This window comes from Leptopilina boulardi, unplaced genomic scaffold (genome assembly GCF_019393585.1).
Source record: "Leptopilina boulardi isolate dan_hultmark-lab unplaced genomic scaffold, ZJU_Lbou_2.1 LbouV2_151, whole genome shotgun sequence".
Classification (NCBI taxonomy): Eukaryota; Metazoa; Arthropoda; class Insecta; order Hymenoptera; family Figitidae; genus Leptopilina; species Leptopilina boulardi.
The window spans coordinates 894,166-899,689 of NW_026137698.1; positions in this window are offsets into that span (position 1 = coordinate 894,166).

Genomic DNA, 5,524 nt, shown 5'->3' on the forward strand with positions numbered 1-5,524 from the left:
CGTGACATCAAGGAAGTTCGTTGGGCGGCCATATCGAAAAACGTCACGCCCAGAACTTCTCCCCCTTTTATGCAATGTCAGCCAATCAGCCACGGGATTTGTTAAGGAATCAACCAATCACATTGATGGTGGGGGAGAAGGAATTCACCCCATGGTGCGCGGGATACGCCCAAGTAATTTGAAATGTGTTTCAGCAGTAATTCGATATAAAATTGTAGTTAATATCTTTCATTATAGTCGCTCTCATAGCGGGTCAAGGGGTGAGGGGGGAGGAAGGGGAGATGCATTCAACTCTTACGCCACCGTTTCTCTTAAAGTGAGAAGGGGTGGGGGAGGGAGAGAGAGGAGGGATAGAGAATCTCATGGTATAGGGGGAAAGGGAGAAACAGAAGAAGGGATTTGAAGGACAGGAGGAGAAGAAAATCCGATGGAAGTGGATATAGTTGAGGGAGTCACGTTTCTCTCTCTCTCTTACTCTCTCTCTCCCTGCCCCCCCCCCAGCGAATTAACGAATCCCGAAGTCGTTCCTCCGAGTCGGTGATTTTGCCCCACCATATCTTTCAAATGGGTTTTATTTCTTCTCGCTCGCAGGAAACTTAATAGCTTCGACGAAATGACGAGAAGTCTCCTCTCTCTTTCTCTCTTATACTCACTCTCCAATTGTACAATGTTTACACCGTAATCGTAATTTGCACGATTGCAAAAACTTTCCGGATTAAGTACGTCCTTTCAGAAATAATTTCCTTTTTAATCGTTTTTCTTAAATATTTCATTTTCTTTTTTTTTCATCGATTTTATATAAAGTTATAATTTATATTTCCGAGGGTTGTTATTTAATAAGTTTTGATAAAGAACGGAATAATTGAGTTTCATGCATTTTTTTTTAAATAAATAAATACATGTGATTTTCCACGAGAAAACTTGTCACTAAACATAACCTAAAATTTTTTATCATAAAATCCCTTTTATCGTGGAATGTCACATATATCTAAATTTAAATTAGGAAGATTTTATAGTCCGAAAATTACTGAATAACTTCAGTAAAATTTCCACAGAAATTTCAGTCATATTTCACTGAAAATTAGTAGAATTCAACTTTACTGATTGGATCAGTCAACTCTGAATTACCATTAATCGGTAAAACAGATTTGACTGTTTTACCGATTAATGGTAATGCAGATTTGACTGTTTTACCGATTAATGGTAATGGAAAGGTTATGAGGTTATGTTTTTGGTTAGTACTCTTTTTTGCACTAAATAATAGTATAAGAATTGATAATTGAATAATAAAAAATAAATTATTTTTATTTTATATGCATGTATATATGACTATATAGAATATGAATAATTTATTTATTCCAGCAATATATAGACCAGTAGTAAAATTGAATCATTGTATATAGTATATAGAATAATAGAAATTAGGGGTGGTGACATCATTTAATTTAAGGGTGCCCTCAAGCTATATACGTGAATATGTTCAAAAAACTATATAACAATATACATAATGAGCACATATGGCTTTTCGAAGCTTATTCTTTTAACGCCTTATATATATATAGTATATCCATTTCGATAATTACAATAGATTACAATTTTATTACAGATATATATATAATTATTTTTCAGACTAATTTTTGTTTTTTAAATTGGCATTTTATTTGTCCGAAACTGCAAATGACCGAACAAATAATATCGGTATATAGAAAGAATTGGGCGCGATTTCTTAAAATTGGTTTGGTATAAATTTATAAATAAAAAATCGGTCAATAATAATTCTGTTAAGTAAATTTTTAATAATTTAATAAATATTTACAAATAATTTAAAGCACAACTAAACGGTCTGAATGTATATATATATATATATAGTTGTGGGAGCAAAAAAAAAGTTAACGGAGCCTATAATGTGGTCGTCAAGGCGTGACACGGCTCAAACGCGTAAAAAGCTAAGTGCGCGTTGCTTTTTTCCTATATGTAAGTGCACATAAGTACAAATAATTCTATATATACATATACACTCGAAGATACATAAAATGAGCGAATTACACGAACGTGGAAACGCTTCGTTCATCATAAATAAACATGATGAGAGAGTCAGTTCCATCAGAGTCCTGACGGTATAATATACTATATAATATTTGTGAGTCGAGAAAGAAAATATTAATTGCTTATCTCTTAATGAAACCTAACTTGTTTTCAATCATCTTTTTATACTAAAAATCAACGACCCATTTACTTTCATTAATCTTCTTTTGATTTTTTTAAAAGAATTTATATGGTTTCTGTCTGTCTGTCTGTCCGTCGTATATCCGCTTCTATAGGTCCATATCTTTATAGAATATTCAATCAGACGACGAATTAACAATTACAATAAAATTGTATTAATAATTATTATAATCTAAAACAAGGAAGTTTAATAAAGTTCTACAATAAAGAATTTTCACTTATTTTTCGTTGCGTGCACAAAAATAATGTATTCTGTGGATATTTTAATTGCTCATTAGTCTTTATTACTGGCAAATTAAGAATATGTAAATTTATAGGTAAATAAAATTTGTCTTTATAGTTTAAGACTTTTAAATTACAAATGTGAATATATTTTTATAATTTTTATTTATATGCAATAATTGCATTTGAAAAGAATTACTTTTTTGGGTACATTGGAGATAATTAATTCTCTCTCTCTCTCTCTCTCTCTCTCTATATATATATATATATATATATATATATATATATATATATATATATATATATAAAATCGTAGATAGCTAATGTGCGTGGTATATATAAACACACTGTTATAAGAGGTTTGTGTGCAAGAATAATATGAGCACGCGTAAAGGGGATCTAGTCTCGCACTTATAATATACCTTTGTACCGTGTCCAATGCATATTCATACAGCCATACATTATGGCGATGTGTACGGGTAGACCGCGCGTTGATCTTAGATTAAGGTAAACGCCGGTTAAGTTAACGGCTAAACTCCATAAGTCGGGAGCACTCGCATGCGCATCACATATACAACACTATATATATATATACATACACTGACGTTTAAAGCTCTGTAAAATAGACCCTCAGCATACTTTATACTAACACTTTTGAAAATACTTAAAAATTAACTGTATTTTAATTTTTAAATATATATTTATCAATAGCTTAAAAAATTATGTTACACTTTTCAAACAATTTTGGTTAATAACCACTGAAATTTCTTACATGTATTGGATTTTTTTTTTTTAAATAAACGAAAACTTAACTTAAAGAAAATTTGAATTTCGCACCGAAATTCCTTACCGACAGAACATAGATGGGAAAAATTGAATTAAATAAAAATTAAATATTCTCTCTAAATCTGAATCAGTGATATTTCACTGATTAGCAGTAGAAATCTACTAATTGCCATAGCGAGAATTAGTAAAATTTCTACTGATTCAGATTTAGAGAGTTTCTTTAAATTTTTTAAAATTGAATAAAAATCTTATATATACATAACAAGAGAATTTTAATTTATAAGAGGAATTAATTTCTTAAATTCATAATAAAAACTTTTATATATTTCATATATAAAAGTGTTTAAATGAAATAGAAGTTTCTTTTAAGGAAGAATTACAACATGCGCTCGCGCGCATTTTTATAATTAAAAAGTCTCTTCCTGATATTCATTATCGAGATGAGAAAAGTAAACAAGTTCATTTTATATATATATATATTATACTCATTGTTGCACGCATGAGATCCATTGAAAACAAATCGCACTTTCTAATCGATTCATTTCTCACTCTTAAAATGTGGTAATTGTGAGAAATTAATTTTAAAAAGTAATCCACTCAATTTCGAGGGAAAGAAAGAGAGAGGATTTAATGACGATGATAAAAATATTATAAACCAGGAAGGAGAAAAATAATACGTTGCGTAAATAGTAACATTTCTTCCGGTTCTGCCTCATATTGTATATATATATATATATATGTAAAATTTCTTGATGGATTTTCTCTCGCGCCTAATTTCCGCACAACTCGCGCCCTTGGAAATTCATTATAATCTTAATGAGCGCACTTAGCATTACAAACGTAAGATCGAATCAGGGGTTATATATATAAGTATACTTTGTTCGTGTACACCTCTTGTATAAATATGTTCACACGCACACAGCTTCACTAAAAACGCGATATATATAACCCTTCTCATATCGGTTGGTTTAAAAAAATTAGTTCAACTTGAGCGTGCATGAAAAACCTATTTGTGGGACGCGAACAAAGTGATTAATACGCTTGGTATCGCGTGATGCAAGAGTTAAATGAAAAACGTATCAGGAAAAGCATTAATTTTTTTAACACTCTAATGAACTTTTTTTTAAATGTTATATATATATATAAATATGGAATGTTCTTTGTCAAGAGGAGTACCCCCCATATCTTTCAAGAAATGATTTAATTTAAAAAAATTTAATATTGAAAAAAATCAGGCAGTTACGAATCCGATGTTAAAAATTTAAAAAAATTTTAAAACAAAATTTTCTAGAATATATATTTGTAAAAAAAAAATCGTCTTCGAAGGGTTTCAAAAGTTGAAAGTGGAATTCCAGTTGCGAATTACCATCAGTAAAGAGATCGCGTTACGTCTAAGAGCCTCCATTACCGGCAACTTGCATTGATAGCAACCAACCGTCTTAAAAACCGCCTTAAAAGCCGCACTTTAACGTCTTAAATTTCTTCTTTTTCTAAAAGTATAATAAGAAACAACATTTTTCTTATCTCGTTCCTTTTTTCCCCCCCAAAAAAAAATAAGAAAGCACTTGAAAACTTTTTTAAGGAATAAGCTTTTCCCTAGAACATTTAATCTAGGAACTAGTAGGACTGACTAATAGGACACTAGTCAGTTTCTCTTGGTAGGGGCAGGTAGGGAAAACTACTTAGTACCCCATAAGGCCCATGTTTTAATTTCTGCACAAGTATTTTGTTTTCTATTTTCCATCCCTAGTAAGGAAAATGAGCAATTTCGTATATCTAATTTCCTCATACATATATATATTAAAGGAAAATGGGGAAAAAAATGGTGTGAAAAAATCGTCATTAAGGAAGTTGGCAGTTTTGAAAAGTGAACATTTGAAGGGGTGGTACATTTTTTTTTTTAAAAGCAATTAAGATAATATTTGCATTCGCGGGGTAGTGATTTCCTGCAGGTGTTTTAAGTTGAGGGGTTGTGCGAAGCTCGTTAGTTATAGACGCGCTTATGTGTAAGAGAAAGAAAGAGAGAGAAAATGTATGGCGTGTATGACACATCGTGAGGGTTCTTGCGGTGTATATATACTGTATATGCGCTCCGAATGCCTTAAACAGAAGGGTGAGACTTTAGTACTAAGGGGAGGGACAGCTATTAGATCTTTCTCATGCTGATAACACAATATATAATGGACTTAATCGCTTTGCGCCCGGCCCTCGACTAAATTTTCGTTATTTTTCATGGGTCCCTGACCACTTGAAACTGTATCTCCCCGCTAAATCTCGTCCCTTTATCCAT